General features: G+C 42.5%; 1 pseudogene; it reads right to left on the bottom strand.

The window, feature by feature from the left end:
• Nucleotides 1-10,401: 10,401 nt before the first annotated feature.
• The window catches only part of LOC122700432, a 28,906-nt pseudogene continuing 21,603 nt past the window's right edge, over nt 10,402-17,704 (bottom strand).

Raw genomic sequence — 17,704 nt, 5'->3', positions numbered from 1 at the left:
CTAACTCTGTGCTATTTCACTTGTCAGCCACTAGCTGGGTGTGGCTAGTGAGCACTTGGAATGTGATTAGTCCAAACTGAGATGTGCTGTGAGTATAAAGTACACACTGGTTTTTGAAGACTTAGTTAGAAAAGAAAAAAATTAAAATATCTGAATAAATTTTTATATCATTACATGGTAACTTTTAATATTTTTATATTTGGGTTAAAGAAGTTATATTGAAATTAATTTCACTTGTTTCTTTTTACTAAGTAAAATGTGACTGATAGAAAAATTTGAATTATACATGCAACTGATACTATATTTCTGTTGGATAGTGCTAGTTTAAGCTGTATATTCCTAAAAGATTGCTAGGATTATGGTTGTTTCTGTGAAATCTAGGCTTATGCCCTGTCTGAAGTTCCCAAGACCACCTACCAGTTCAATGATTTACTATCAGGACTCACAGAACTCAGCATATAATCATACCCACACTATGATTTATTACAGCAAAAGTTTACAGAATAAATCAGCAAAAGGAAAAAGTGCATGGGAAAAAGACTGAGGGAAACCAGGCACAAGCTTCCAAGAGGCCTCTCCCAGTTGAATCACACAGGATGTACTTAATTCTCTAGCCATAGACTGTGACAATACATGTAAAGTGTCCTCTGAGGAACCCCATTAGATTCAGTGATTGGTTTTTATTTATTTTTGGTGGCTCTGGGTCTTGGTTGCGGTGCACAGGCTTTCTCTAGTTGCAGTTAGCAGGGGCTACTCTCAAGTTGCAGTGCGTGGGCTTCTCATTGTGGTGGCTTTCTTGTTGCAGAGCATGGGCTCTAGGTGCAGAGCTTCAGTAGATGCAGCTCATGGGCTCTAGAGTGCTGGCTCAGTAGTTGGGGCATGTGGGCTCAGTTGCCCTTCATCATGAGCAATCCTCCTAGACTAGGGATCCAACCCGTGTTCTCTGCATTAGCAGGCAGATACCCAACCACTGGACCGCCAGGGAAGGCCAGTGCTCAGTTTTTGTTGGGGGCTGGCCTTGTAGGCATCCTCCACCTAGCATGTACCAAAGTGCCAGACTCCCAGAAGAAAAACAGGTGTTCAGCAGGAGCCACATTGTTTATCCAAATAGTCTAGGCTTAAGTGAGCCACTGTTATCAGTTCTGGGAATTGTGGGAATCCCTTGAAATCAAAGTTCCGGAATGTCAACCCAGGGCCAATTGTGCAAACAGATCTTTCTAAGGATAGCAGTCTCAGGCCTGCTGTGTTAACTCTATTCCTCAGATCTCCCAATTAAACTTCAACAGGATCTGGCCTGGCAAATACTAGGTTTATTGAGTTTATCTGAAATGGAGTTACTGACTCTCACTTCCTCTAAAACTCACTTCATTTGTGGGGAGAGTTATGGAAAAGAGTCCCTAAAAACCATCTCATTCAACCCTCTCATTTGAGAGGCGGAGGTTCTGAAAGGCCGAATGATTTGTCCAGGATCCCACAGTAAATAAAGAGTCACATCTGGGCTGGATACAGTCCGAAACTTTCAAAGTGTCGCTTCCCTTCTTTGGGAAGTTCTTGTGTGTCAGTGGAACCTAACACATATAGCCTTTCCCCCGATTCTTAGTAGCAGGGAGCCCTACCTATGCTATCTGCGGGCCTCATTCCTCCTGCCCTCCATCCGCTCTGTTATTGTTTGGCTGGGAGACTATTTCTGAAGGAATAATGATCTTCATAAACAGTCACTAAACAGTGGACTACCCATATTCTACTTCCTCTGGTTAACCGACAACGCATAAAACCAATGAGAACTACTGGGGAATGAATAAACTCTAGAGTAGGACAACTGGATGGGGTGGGTAGCCTATCACCCCTCCTGCTTCTCTTTCCCCATGATGACCACAGCTAGCAAATGGCTAGATCAGGTCCACAGCATCATCACCCCTTTCCCAACACAGAGGGTCATGTCAAGGGGATACTTGAGAAAGTTTTGGACCAAGAGTCTGGACTCCTGATCCTACATTTATCCATGCCAGAGACTAATCACATCTCTCTGAGCCCTGACTCTCCCAACTATGAAATGAGGAAGTTAGACTTTTGAGGTTTTCTCCATCCTAGTCAGTCGATGAGTATACAGTATCTCATGAACTGACCCCAGGGAGGAGTCCCTAAGGACAAATGGAATGGTGGCCTGGAGAATCTGCCTAGTCGGAGTTGCGTTACAGAGTGAGGGTAGACTGTGGGTCAATCACGATGTCTTCTCCTTTGTGGCAACCGTCATTGCCACCCTGAAGCAGTTATTTTGAGTTTTAGATCAGCCAGGACACTTAGGTCAGAGTCAGCCTATGAGCACCTCCATCCACATTCCCTCCATGATGCAGAGATCGGGTATGATGTCTCTGGGGCCCCAACCTTATCTAGATACACTCTACCACCACCTGGCTGAGTAACTTCTGATGAAGTACATTCACTCTTCTTGGATGTGATCTTCCCTAGCTGTTAGGTAGGGTCAATAATTTCCATCCTGCCTGCTTGGTCAGCCTTTTAGGAGGCTCTAGTAAAGTGTTGGAGCTGAAAGATGCTGGAATATGAACTCCAGAAAGGACTGAGGAATGGTTATATTTTTCCCCAATTAATTATTTGTCTCCAAAGCCATGCTTCATCGATGCCTTTTCATCGTATTGCTGAGCTTTTAAACATTCTAAGGGCTTCCCTGGTGGCTCAGTGGTAAGGAATCCTGCCTGCCAATACAGAAGATCTGGGTTCAATCCCTGGGTCAGAAAGATCCCCTGGCAAAGGAAATGGCAATCCACTCCAGTATTCTTGCCTGGGAAATCCCATGGATAGAGGAGCCTGGTAGCTATAGTCCATGGGGTCACAAAAGAGTCAGACACGACTTAGCAACTAAACAACAATAACAAAATGTACTAAATGAAGTGTTAATTAATTCAACAGGTGTTTCTTAATCATCTGCTATGTTCTGTGCACTGTGCCAACTATTGAGGCCTCTATGATTCAGGGAGAGCAAAATATGATTCCTGCCTTCTAGGAGCTCACAGTCTGGTGTGGAGAAAACAGCAAACTGGCTGCAGAGGACGATGGATGCTCTTGAAGGAGAAAGTGCAGCACAGAGAAAGGCACTGCATCTGGATTCGTGGGAGCAGGACCGGCTTCCAGCTGGAAGTAGCTAGTAAGCCGAGAAGGAGCAGGAGTTAGCTGGGTGAGAGACATGAGAGAGGTAGTGAAAAGAGACAGTGTTTGAAGCTAAAAGAACCACCAGGTCAAGGGGCTATTGGCCCCTTCCAACTTTGATACGCAGGTTCTTCATTGCTAAAACAGAGAGCTCAAGATGAAAAGAGACAAGAGATAAAAGGCTAGAGAGGTAAATAGGGGCAGATGGAGTGGAATTTCCAGCTTTGGACTTTATTTTGAGGACAGTAGACAGAAGAAAGCTCCCCGCTGCATCATGTTTTGCTATTCTTTTATTCCTTTTCACAATTTTAAATGCTCTCACTGGTTTATTTACCTACTTATGGTCTAGCCCATTCTTTTTCCACCTAGAATGTAAACAGCATGATGTCAGAGACTATGTCTTATTCTCTACTATAACTTTAGCCCTAGAAAAGTACCAGGTACACACAGAGGGTATTTAATTAATAATTGTTTAAGAGTGAATGAATGAACTAATGAGAAAAAGGAAAGGAGAGACATAGATTTGGGAGTGTCCCGTGTACTTCGCCTTTATTGAGGGGAAAGCCTCCCCTCCCCACCCTCCATAGGGGAGAGGTGCAATTCAACAAGTTTTGTCTTTTCAGGAAGTGAAGTGCAGATGAGGGTGAGAAAAGGGCTAGGGAGAAGGATCAGGGTGAGCTGACCCAGAAACTGAAAGCCTAACTGAGGTCCGGACACCAAGTTCCTTTTCCTTAAGGCTCTGTGATCCATGGGAAATAACCTGGCCTTCACAATGAACTCCAAAAGATTTTAGGGCATCTGGGTCAGAATCAGGTCTTGTCCTACTTCCCAGGCTTTGATCTCTCAACCTCATGAGACTATCAGCCCAGAAGGTCCTTAGGGATCACCTAGTTCCTTGGACTCCCAGTGTCTTAGGTCCTTAGACTCTACTAACAGACATTCCCACTACCACCTACCCTGCTCTTGTGCTTCTTAATGTTAAACTGACAAATTCATGTCAGCTACTGTATAGACTTTATGTTTTTGAGAGGTAAAGTTCTTTTCCAGGCTACCCCCTGCCTGCTTCTTCTCCCACTTTCCGTCTGTTTGTAATCCTGCCCTGAGTGAAGTCTGAGCAAGTCAGGTCCTGATGCTTCACTCCATGTTCTAAGCCCTATTTCCTTGCCTCTTCCAAAAACCTGCTCCTGCTTCTCCCCCAAGTCTAGACAGCAGGACCATATCCATCATGTTCAAGGATGTCAAGCCTGGCATGCAGCAGAAACTTCCTAGAGAAGAGCTCTTCCTCCCCCAAAATGTCCAAGAAATGTGGGAAACTCATGGTTGAGTTTGAAGTGATCTGCCCTCAAAATTCTCCAGGCATCAGGAACCTTACTTGAGCAGGGTTTTCCTCTATAACTACCTGTGTTCCCTCAGGACCAACCAGGGACCTTTCCAGAGCTCAAGAATTTCTGGATCATTCCACCAGTGATGGACCTATGACAGGGTAGGAGGGCTCAGGGAGGGCTTTTGTACTGCTGAGTGTTTTCCTGAGAATATATTATAATCTTTCAAAGTTGTAAAAAAAAAATTAGTGGGAGCAGACAACATCAAGGCAGGGCCCCTGAAAGAAAGGATCCACCTCTCTCACACAGGGTTTGGGCTCTCCTTGTGGCTTGTGGATCAGAATAGACAGGGCTGAAAAGATGGCTGGTAGTCCAGGCTCATCCACTCCTGTTATCTGCTTGGCCAGCTCTGTCAGACAAGTCAAAGATCCTTGTTTCTGAGAGCTGTGTGTTCAAGCTCCCAATTAGGCACTGGGAAGCATAGAAGACTCTTGCTGATTTGGGCATCAGAGAAATGCGTATTCAAACCCCAGATCTGCCCTTTTCTAGTTATTTGAGAAAGACATCTTTCCTCATTTGTAAAATGGAGATTTTATGTGGGTGAGAGAATACATGAGAAAACATTTGGTGCAGAGTGTGGGATATATTCCCATGGTTATCATTATTATTAAAGATGCCAGTGATGACCGCAAGTATCCCAGCCATGCAGTCCATTCCTGAACCAAGCATCCTTGAGGGCATGGAAGCTGGGGCTCTGACCCTCAGCATCTAACTGCCCCATTGCCCCCTCAAATCACCACCCACAGTTCTACAACTCAGCACTGCTCTGGGATCTCAGACCAGTCCTTGTAGTCTCTCTGGTCCTCCCTGCCCTTTCTGAACCATTAGAAGCTGGACCACATGACCTCTAAGGGCTCCATCTGGCTTTGCAATTCTGTGTCCAGTTTCCTAGGGTCTCTCTGGGATAGTTAAGTACTTTGTGTACAAGCTCCTGAAATGTTCTTATCCAGAGGTCAACACGGAGGCAGACTGTGAGGTCTCAGGACTTTGGAATACCCTGAGAGGGTGTCCTGCTTTTCCCATGTGCACACACCCCCTGCTTTACTTCCCCATTTACACAGAATGGCTGAGCTAAGATTCACTGAGTGCCTTCTATGGGCTAGGCTCTGTTCTAAGTGTTTTGAACAGATTAACTTATCTAATCCTTATAACAACCCTACACAACATATATAATATAAATTCTATTTTAAAATCAAGGAAAATGGGGGATAGAGAGGTTAGTAACCCAAGCCAGTAAGTGGTGGAGATGAGGGTCCAGCTCAGACAATCTGGCTGCAGGGACTGGTACTCTCCTCTTTTCTCCCAACACTGCGCTGAGTCCAGAGAGTGAATGGGAACTTCAAAGTCACACAGCAGCTCATTCAGTGATCACTGACCGTTAAGCCACTGGAAGAGTCATACTGAGGGCAATAAATAATAAGCCGAAGAGTAAAATATCTTGGCCTCTCCCTTTCTACATACTCCCTCCACCCCCGAATCCTGTGGGCTGTGTACTAAAAGTGGAGAGGCTAGGGTGTGGCCTTGTGGTAAGTGCCAAGGCTGGCCTGGCCAGACTGGCCCCACAGTGGTCAGCCCTCCTCAGGGCTAAGCTTGGCTGCCTCTCCCATCCACCCAGAAGCACAGTCAGAGGGGGTGAAAGTGCCTGTGGTGGAGGTGAGGGCGGGAGCAAATCAGGAAAACATATTAGAAAGGGAAAAGGGCAGGGACCAGGATTAGGGGAAAGGATGGGGTGGAGGGGGAAAAATACCCACTGTATGTACCAGACACAGGGCTAGGGACCTTCCCGTACCTCCTGCAAGGAAGGCCCTGTCATTACCCTCATATTATAAGGTAAAAAATTGGGACTCAGAGTGATGGATTACCTGCCCCAAGTTATGGGGTGTGTCTACAGTGAAAATGCATCCCCTCTCCATTACAGAAGACAGGAAAGAGGAAGGGAGGGGGGAGAAAGGAGGAGGGAGTGAGGTGTGGGGACCTTGGTACTCTGCAAGGGCAATGACCCCAGAGCTGTTCTTGCATCTCAGAAGGTTCACTGGGAGAATGTTTATCAGAATCCTCCACATTGAGCCGGAGCGTGACCTCCCAGCCTGTCTGTGCCTGCCCCGTGACTGCCTCTAGATATAAACAGCCTATTTATTAACCCTAGGAAACTGGCTCTTCTGTCACTTAGCCTTATCTCCTGGGATGGGCGGGCTTGGAGAGCAGAGGGTGCCTGGCCAAGAGTTTCTAGACTGGGAGGAGCGGCTGCTAGAAACCTGATGATCACTAAAGAGCCGTGCCAAAAGAGGCCATGGAGAACCCCCATTCAGTCTGCGTCCACCCCCTTGCAGACTCACTCAAGGCAGCATGATGGGTTAATAAGCCCCCAAAGCCTTGGACCCAATGATTGCCACTTTAAGGGAATTAAAGCTTGACTCATTATTTTCCCTAATGATCCCCATCATTAGATCACTGTGGTGACACCAAATGAAATCATGGCTAGAAAGGCACTTGATAAATTGAACTCCCTCCAACTCCCACTCCAGCACCTAAGTTATCCCCTCATCCAGTCCCTTCCACCCCAGCCCCCCAAAATCTATGCCCCCCATTCAACTAGTTTGTCTTAACACTCACCCACCACAGGCTTACCACCACACACTAAGGAATGAGGGTTGTAATCGTATATACCTACTTGATTATTGGAGGAATTAAATAATATACTTTCTATGAAGTTTAGCACCTCTGTATGCTCAATCAGTATCTTCATCTATCAGATAGCTTCATCTATCACCAGGTGACTCTAAGTTCTGCAAAAGGCCTCCCACAATGTTCGTATAAGTAAACAGGAGTGGGAATATTTTTGAATGGGAGATCAGAGATGAGGCAAGAATTGGCCAGGATCAGAAGGGGAGGAAGTGGATTTTACGGGCAGCTTGAAGGACTGGAATGACAACACCAAGAATGCTGGAATTTCTGGGAAAGGGAGGGCATGTGCAAACACAAAAAATAGATGAAAAGTCATAGGATATTTACAACTCCGGAAAGAACAGAACAAACACCATCTCATTCCAAGGCTAGTGGTGGGACATGGTGACCTTTCAGGGACACAGGAGCTTGTGGTTATAATTGCGAGGTGTTGAAAACTCTCTGAGCTCACAAGTCTCATCCTGCTGGTTGCCTCTGCAGAGTCAGTGAGAATCATGATCCCCTCTCCACTTTGCACTTTCAGAAACTTCTCCCAGTGTTTACAATAATATTGCCTTATCCAGAGCCTTGGACTATGTCCCTGTTTCTTCCATTCTCTCTTATTCCCATTGTATATATATATATATATATATATTTAATAGTTTGAATATATATATATATTTAATAGTTTGGGAATTTTTATTCATGTAATTATAATTGCATTCTTCTTATAAAATTAAAACTTGGCAACTAAGGCTGAAAATCCCATTTCACTCCTCTTGCTCTTCATTTTTGTCATGACTCTTCCCCTACAGCTTAATTAACAGTATGTTTCTCCTTCCAGAATTTTCTCTGTGTACACACACATACCCACACACCATTTAAAATATATGTGACAACATTTTTTGGTTTGGATTCTTTTCTTCTTCTTTTTTTTTTTTTCTTTTCTTCTTTTTTTATAAGTAGACTTACACATTATTATTGTGCTACAACTTGCTTTTCTCACCCACTATATGTTGTAGAGATCTGTCCATGTTAGCATTTTTTATCTACTTAATTTTTAACCACTGCACAATGTGGCTGTTTTATGGCTTATTTACTCATTTCTCCCCTCATTCCACATTTCACTGCTACAAGCAATGATGCTGTGAACATCCTTCATACACTTTCTTGTGTGCATGTGATTTTATATCTCTACGGCAGAAATCTGACAGTAGAAATGCAGGTTATCAGGGTATGAACAACGCCTGCTGAATCTTAAATATGGATTTTCCCTGGCCACTCCCAGTCATTTCTTTTGGTCCAAGGGTACCACATTTAAATCACCAGCTTCCTGCTCCTAACTCCCCTCTACCCAGAGGTCCCTGAGTTTCCTCAAACCTGTACCTGAAGAGACCGTCCCTCCCCACAGCACCCCCTGCTGGTGTACACGCTACATTCTCCCAGTTGCCCAAGGGTGGAAACTGTTCAGGGTTCTCTCCTCTCTCCCGTGTCTAGTAAGAGGTCAGATCTTGTGGAGTTTATCTCAGTAATGTCTTCTGATTCTCATTTCTCCTCTGATTACCTTTGGCCACGATTATTTAAAAAATCTAATAGTCTCCTTGTTCCCTTATGCAATACACCATATGTATCTTAATAAAGCACAGTTGATGTCATTCTCTTTTGGTTGGTTCCTACCAATATAAAACACAGTAGGATCTCCTTGGTTTGCTCTTCACAGACTTCTCCAACCTGGCTGTTTTCTCCCTCTAATTTTTATCTTTTCACATCCCTCCTCTTTCACATTCTAGGCACACCGATCCTTTTGCATTCCCAAATGTGCTTGTATTTCTTGCCTCCAAGACTTGGTTTCTCTGTTTCCTCTCCTAGAAGTCTCTTTCCTAGCTCTGGCTATTAAGGGTTTATCAATCCTTCTAGGTCCTGCCAAATACACATTAAAAATTTGAGTTGAAGGGGTCTGACACAAGTAGCCAATTTCCTAGCCTCTCTAATCATCCATTTTCTTCCTTATAAAAAGGACATTAATGCTGTCCAGATCCATGAGGAACTTCTGGTTAAATGATACATATGAAGCTCTAAGCACAGTGCCTCCTACAGAGTAAATACTAAATAAACCTTAGCTCTTATTGGCATCACACTTCTTTTACAAAGCTGTGCCTGGTCTCACTGTCAAATGGACTTTCCCACCTTCCAGGGCTCTCTATTCTAGTGGACATTTAGCCATTCCACTTCTTATGTCTAAGTCTGTCTTCACACTTGATAATGACCTCCTGAGGGTCAGGGATCCTCTAATTCATTTCTGCATGCCTCAGAGTGTCCCCAGCACAGTGTCTAGAGCTGAACTGAATGTAGGGAGAATAACACACTGTTCTCCATTTGGAGGTGCTGAGAAGGAAAGAGAGCCACTTCTACAGAATCAGGAGACAGCTTTGGATTCCACCTTGGCACTCACTGGTTGGTGAGAATCCATACACGTCCCCCAGTTTCCTTATCTATAAAATGAGGAAAATACTACTACCAGCCTTACAAGGTTGAGGTGAGCTTCTGTGTGCCACATAACCACACATCCCCCAACCCATCCCCAAAGCAAAATAGTAAGAACTTTCTAGTTGTTTTTTGAATCTTAGTTTGCCTGCTCACAGTAGCTGGCCTCCCCCTTGTGGAAAAAATTCAGATTGCATTCTATGAGTCTATAAATAATCTGGGAGCCAGAGCTTATCTCAGCATTGTTTATATCGTTGAAAAACTGAAAACCAACCAGGCCTTCCAATAGGAGGTGGCACTGGTGGTAAAGAACCCACCTGCCAATGCAGGAGACGTAAGAAACCCAGGTGTGACCCCTGGGTCGGAAAGATCCCATGGAGAAGGACATGGCAACCCACTCCAGTATTCTTTTTTTTTTTTTTTTTTTAATAGTCCTAAGTCATTTATTTCCCCCATCTTGTCCCATGCCTTGCTGAAAAGTCAATCAATCAATATAAGAATTCTGAGACACCCACTAAAAGAAACTCTGTTCTGGCCATTTCTTCCACTATCATATATAGACTGTTTCTGAATTTGAAGGACTATCACTCTTATCTCTTGTAGACCTAATCCACTGCTAGATTATACAGTACGTACTTTTCCATGATAAGAGTTTGTGGACCTTCATTTATCTATTTGATCATCAATTAAAAGTCAAGAAGGGAGATTTGATGTCTGATCTAATTTATTTGTTACTCTTAGAACATCTCATTTTTGACTGGACTCAGACTTAGAAGTAGAAGCTCTCAGAGAGGACAGCCTCCGTCTCTTGGCAATCTGTTCCTGCCATTTTTCTTTGGCCTCCTTCATTCTCTTGGCCAAAAGTTTAGCATATTCTGCAGCCTCTTCTTTGTTTTTCTTAGTACGCTGTTTCTTCAGAGCAATACACCGGCGTTTGTGTTGCAGAACTCATGGAGTCACGAGACGCTGAATCTTGGGTGCTTTAGTCCTAGGTTTCTTACCTTCTTTGTTTAGGGGCTTTCGCACAACATACTGGCGGACATCATCTTCTTTAGAGAGATTGAAAAGTTTGCGGATTCTGCTAGCTCTTTTGGGACCCAGGCGACGAGGCACTGTAGTATCAGTGAGTCCAGGAATATCCTTCTCCCCTTTTTTCACGATGACCAAGTTGAGAACACTCAGATTGGCATCCACAATGCAACCCCGTACAGATTTGTGCTTTCTCTCTCCAGTCTTCCTTGGTCTGTAACAGGAATGCCCCTTACTCAGTAGCAGGCGAACTCGGCCATGGGTCAAGACACCCTGCTTCATGGGGAAACCCTGCTTATCGTTCCCGCCACTGATTCGGACCACATAACACTTCCATTCTTCACCCAGAGCGTCAGCAGCAATTTCTGTGGCCATACGCTTCTCGTAGAAGATACGAAGTTTTCGTTCATTGTCCACTTCAATGAGCTTCTGGCAGCCAGTGGCCGGGAAAGAGATGTTCAGCTTCATTCTGAAGTGGCCGACAGCCTTCGAGGCGCCACAAAAAAGAGGCACTCCAGTATTCTTGCCTAGAGAATCCCATAGACAGAAGAGCCTGGTGGGCTACAGTCCATAGGGCTACAAAGAGTCGGACAGGACTGAAGCAACTTAGCATGCGCGCACACCATACAAAGGGAAATAATCGAGCAATTTGAATATAATGAAATAGATGTCTAGGGGGTACTTATAAGTAAAACTCTAATTATACACATATAAACTTTGTACAATTTTGTAAGTGTCTACACATATATGGAAGGATAATACATTAAATGTTAATAGTGCTTATTTTGGATAGTGAAATTCAGTTGTTTTTCACTTGGGGTTCACTTGGATTCAACCCCAAGTATGTGAATCCTGTTGAGGGGCAGTAAAAGTCCAAATCCTGCGACCCCATGGACTATACATTCCACGGAATTCTCCTGGCCAGAATACTGGAGTGAGTAGCCAATCCCTTCTCCAGGGGATCTTAACCAACCCAGGCATCAAACCAGGTCTCCCACATTGCAGGCAGATTCTTTACTAGCTGAGCTACCAGGGAATTCCATTGATAAGGAAATCCCAAGATAAATGAAAACAGATCAATATGCGCTCCCTGGGCCTGCTGCATGCAGACAGCCCAGGCAGGAAAGGGTGGAATGGAAAGCCAAGGGGAATAAAGGATCTTGGGCTGGAGTTCTGGGAGCCTCTCAGAAGTGGGCCGATGGGGGCTGTGTATCCACTGTTCTTGGCCAGGCTGATCTGAGGTCCTGAAACTGACCCTTTGTTCCCAGCAGCCGCCAGACATGCAGACAAAGGCAAAATGCCAAAACCATCCAGGCCTTGCGGGAGACACTGACTGGTGAGTAAGTGTATCCTCTGAGGCTCTAGTCTAGACTGGGGGAGCACCAGAGCGTGAAAGAGGATCAGTGTGGTAAGTGTTGGATACCAGGAGCACCTTTGGAACTCCGGGGACAGAAAGAACCTCCCAGCAGTTCAGGGGCAGGGAAGGTTCCTGGAAGGGGTTGCAAATAAGTTGGATACACATTTGTTCAGCATTTTACCCAGGAGTTTTCAATGATTCAGCACCCAAAGACCACCTAATGGATGGATAGCCAGAACATACAAAGACTGTACATTTTAAGCTTTTTGTTAGTTAGTACTTAAAATTTAAACAATATAAGAAGTAAAACTCTTATATCAGTGAAAAGGACAAAACTACTTTTAGTCTTCATCCAAAGTGTATATATCTGGCTCCATGAGGGAAGGTCAATTTTACTTCTGGTTGTTCTCTTTTCTTTTTCTTTCTGCTATATTAGAAAAATCTGAACTTAAAACTGTAGGTCATCAGTGACTGTGGAAAACAGTATGGTGGTTCCCCAAAAAATGAAACACAGAATTATCACGTGATCCAGCAATTCCACGTTTACACATAGACCTAAAAAATCTGAAGCAGGGACCAAACTTGTGCTCTTAACCGTTGAGCCACACTACCTTCCCAGATGTCCAGAGACAGAAACTTTTAAACTAGAATGACAAAAGCTGATTCCAATAGTACCAGAGCGTAAATGAATGTCAAAACTGACAGTTACATTCAGGGCCTTGGAGGAGAGCAGCCATTTAGAGAGCCATGAAAATACGAGGCAAGCTAAAGTGTAGGTGCTTGGTTGTCTTCATTGCAAACAGAACCTCACTCCCCATTAAACAGGAAGTGTGATCTCGGAGTTCTAAGTCACAGACTTGTACAAGCAGCAGAGTTAGGCTACTCTCCAGAGTTTATGACACAGTGTCCTCCTGTCCTTTGCTTATGTCCAAAACACTGAGAAACCAACATAATATCTGCAAGCCTGGGAGCTCATTCCCAGAATGCAAGGCTGGTCCAATATTCATGAATCAACGTAATTCATCCTATTAACAGACTAAATCAGAAAAACCATGAGATCAAGATATGAGGCAAAAAATGTATTCAACTAAATCCAACACCTATATATGATAAACTAAGAACTGAAGGGAAATGACACATCCAGATGATGGAATATTATTCAGCTCTAAAAAGAAATGACCTGTCAAGTCTTGAAAAGACATGGAAGGAACTTCAGTGTATATTGCTTAGTGAAAGAAGCCAATCTGAAAAAGCTATATACTGTGTGATTCCAACTATATGACATTCTGGAAAAGGTGAAACTATGGAAGCGGTAATAAAGATCAGTGGTTGCAAGGGGTTAGGGGGAGGGAGGGAAGCAATGGCAGAGAATAAAAGATTTTACAGGTGGGTAAATATATTCTGTATGATATCATAATGGTAGATACATGTCATTATACATTTGTGGAAACCTGTAGAATATATGGCAGCAAGAATAAACCGTTATAGAAACTATGGACTTTTGAGTGAATATAATGTGCTCATGTAGGTTTATCAGTTGTAATAAATGTACCACTCTGGTAGGATGTTAAGACTATTGGATGCTGTGCCTATGTAGGGAAACTCTGTCCTTTCTTTTCAGTTTTGCTGTGAACCTGAAGTTGCTCTAAAGAATCAAGTTTATTAAAAATGACTGGCACATCCATACAATGGAGTGTTATTCAGTGACAAAAAGAAATGAGCTTGTTTTCACAAAAACTTATGACTTTTTAAAATTTATTTTTTAATTGAAGGATAATTGCTTATGACTCTTAAATGCATATTATTAAATGAAATAAGTCAGTCTGAAAAGGCAACATGCTGCCGCATGATTCCATTTGTATGACATTATGAAGAAGGAAAAACTACACAGAGAGTAAAAACATCAGTGGTTTTCAGGGATGTTGAGAGAGGAGGAGAGAGTTGAATAGGTGAAGCACAGTAGTTTTTTAAGGTGTTGAACTATTTTGTATCATGATATTAATTATTATATTAATACCATACTTAATATCATGATACTATAACTATGGATATACATGGCACTATGAAATTGTCAAAACCCATAGAAACTTTACAGCAAAAACCTTGAACATTATGTTCAATTTAAAAAAATAATTTATGCAGTAGGGGGACTCTCATAATGGAATTTAAACTTTGATAAAATAAAGTATATTACATATTTATGCAATAACCTCACCAAATAGGGTGAGAGGAAAAGGTATTGACCCAATTATCTTGGGAAATGAGTGAAGTGAGACTAGAGTCAAGTAAACTACATATAAGCAGTGTACTCTGGTTGCTAAAGTTGTTTTCCACAGGGGTTCAGGTTAGTAATCCTAAAGCTACTACACATGTATACTGGAACTGAACAATTAAATAAATGAAGGGCAGATGGTGAAACCCTGGAGTGAGAGATTACTGTTAAGCTAGTGGGGAAGGCTAGAATGACCTACATGATACTGGATTAGATTTGGAGATGTCAGTATGAAATGATGTTTAGCTTCATGCAGACTCAGATGAGTACATATAGAGAGATGTATAGGTATGCTTACATGCATGGGTTAATATAAACATATATGTTTCTTTGCTCTCTCAGCTGGGAGGGCCAGAAACTGACACTCCAATAGCAGCAAGCATATCCAGTGTTCATATCTTGGTTTCATTTTTATATAACAGCTTTATTGAGATTTAATTCACATACATCTAATTCACCTATTTAAAGTGTACATTTCAAAGTTTTCCAAAGCAGCTGCACTATTTTGCATTTCTATCAGCATTGTAGAGTATGAGTGTTTCCAGTGTCTATACATCCTTTCCAACAGCTACTGTTGTCCATCTTTCCAATTACAGCTGTCTTTGTGGGTATGAGATGGTATCTCACTGGGGTTTTGATTTGTATTTCCCTGATGGCTAATGATGTTCAGCATCTTTTCATGTGCTTATTGGTCATTTGTATATTTTGTTTGAAATAATGTCTCTTCAGATCCTATGTCTATTTTTAAACTGAGTTATTTTTCTTTTCAATGGGAGTTCTTTATATGCAGTCACATTGTGAGGCACTGGGGGGTTAGGGCTTCAACATATGGATTGGGGGGGCAATTAACAGTTGTAAGAGGGGGTAATTTAGCCCCCCAAAACAACTATTTAAATTATAATGAGTGTTATAAGAGGCCCTGACTGTTTTCTTTTGCTCACTCTCCCATGATCTCTATCTCACATTTATATACTTTATGTAAATAACAATACATTTACATACTCTCTCATTGATCAAGAAGTAGAAGAAGTCCTTTATATATGCAAAAGAAAATAATAGGAAAAAAGTTTATTTTATACTTCAGAGTTCTTTAGGATGCCCTATGTTTCATTACAATTCATACTTCGTAAAAAGAAAAAAAAAATAGGGAATTCCCTGGCAGTCCAATGGTCAGGACTTGACACTTTCACTGCTCTGGCCCAAGTTCAATCTCTAGCTGGGGAACTAAGATCCCGCAAGCCATGCAACATGTCCTAGATAAGTAAATAAACCCTGACACAGGTGACCATGACAACCCACACACAGCTGGATCAACAGGGTTGAAGAAGCCACTGAGGGAGAATGTCCCCTGGGTCCTCCAGACCTCACTGAGAGAAAACCATAGATTTGCACTAAGATATAGCTACAAGGATATTTGTTCTAGCACTTTTTAACAAACTGAAAGTTGGAACAAAGTAAAGAACTGATTAAACAAATGGATACATATATCCCAAATAAATTTGTAATGATCAAAAACAATGTTGCCAGATACTTATCAAAATGTAAATGGTAGCTGAGTATACCTCGACATTAGTACACCTTCTCTGACCCTCTAACCACGCCTTCTGTGGACTCTAACCAGGGTTACAGGAATAGAGACAGGCTAGAGTTTGAAGGTAGGATGCACAATATCAGGTTCTCAGCAGGACCCAGGAACCGGCAAGGACATCAATAGTCTTGGAAATACAATGTGCACATGGTGAGATTCATTCAGCAGTCTCTCTGGAATGTTCCCCAGGAAAACTGAGATGCAGGTCCCTGTGGTTTCAGCTGAGGAGGAGCAGAATTCAGTCAAATGCTGTGTTTTAGATTGGGAGATGTTGTAAGAAATAGGAGATTTGAAGACAAATATCTGGGCTGGGATTTACCTGCTGGCTATTTGACCTTGGGCAAATCACCTCACCTTAATGAGCCTCAGTAAAACTGGAAATAATAACTGTGTTGTACTAGTTACTTTACTCTGCACCGCCCCCCCCCCCCCGGCTTTTAAAAAATTAAGGAAACAAATATATTTTACAAAACAACCTAATTTAAAGTAGGGATGTATGTGGGTGCACACATGCATGCTAACTGTTCCCTCTGCCCAGCACACTTCCACTATTTCATTAAGACTTTCCTCAAAGATCAAGGAGGCCTTCCTGCCTACCTAATCTAAACTTAACCCTCTCCGCATTTCCCTTACCCCATCTACTTTTTCTTTGTGTACAACACATCACCTCTACTATACTATGTAACTTACTTATATATTGTGTTTATTGTTTATTGACTATCTTTACTTACCAAAATAAAATTTCATAAAGGTAAGGGTTTTTGTCTGATTAATGTTGTATTCCCAGAACCAGGAAGAGGGTTTGGCTCATAGATGCTGCTGCTGCTAAGTCACTTCAGTCGTGTCCGAATCTGTGCAACCCCATAGATGGCAGCCCACCAGGCTCCCCCGTCCCTGGGATTCTCCAGGCAAGAACACTGGAGTGGGTTGCCATTTCCTTCTCCAGTGCAGGAAAGTGAAAAGTGAAAGTGAAGTTGCTCAGTCCTGTCGGACTCATAGCCTACCAGGCTCCTCCATCCATGGGATTTTCCAGGCAAGCGCACTGGAGTGGGGTGCCATTGCCTTCTCCATCATAGATGCTAGTCATTGAAAAAAATATATATGTAGCTGTAGTATGTTTCATAAAACAATGCTTATCACAAGGGATACATATGTAATACTTTACAGTATTTTATTTTTTAAAATGGTCACATACAAGATTCCATTTATACGATGTTCCAGAAAGGCAAAATTAACCTATAAAGATACAAATTGGAAAATAGGTTGTTTCTCAGCATGCAGGGGAAAGGATTGATTGGAAAGGGGCAGAATTTTCTGGGGATATTAAAATGTCTTATATTTTGATGGCATGGTATACAACAAATTTTATATTTTATTCTCTGTGATTTACATGCAAATTATTCTATTTAAAATTTAACCCAACTTTTATTTATTTTTTTAATTTAACCCAACTTTTAAAAAGAACTGGCAAATAAAAACAATTAGTCTTAATAAAGATTTCATCCCACTTACTGCTGTACTGGGTTTCAACCCATAGTTTGAAAAACTGACTTACGGGTTGCTGTGGAGTTAAGGCTAGACACCTTTGGTAAGGCAGGTAGCACTCCACCTGCATCTGGTACCATCACTTCATGGCAAATAGATGGGGTAAAAAATGGAAACAGTATTTTCCTGGGCTCCAAAATCACTGTGGACTGTGACTGCAGCCACAAAATTAAAATACCCTTGCTCCTTGGAAGAAAAGATATGACAAACCTAGACAG

The sequence above is a fragment of the Cervus elaphus genome, chromosome 9, assembly GCF_910594005.1.
Source record: "Cervus elaphus chromosome 9, mCerEla1.1, whole genome shotgun sequence".
In the NCBI taxonomy this organism is placed as follows: domain Eukaryota; kingdom Metazoa; phylum Chordata; class Mammalia; order Artiodactyla; family Cervidae; genus Cervus; species Cervus elaphus.
Note: the sequence above shows the minus strand (reverse complement) of the source record. Positions and strands in the feature narration are given on the sequence as shown.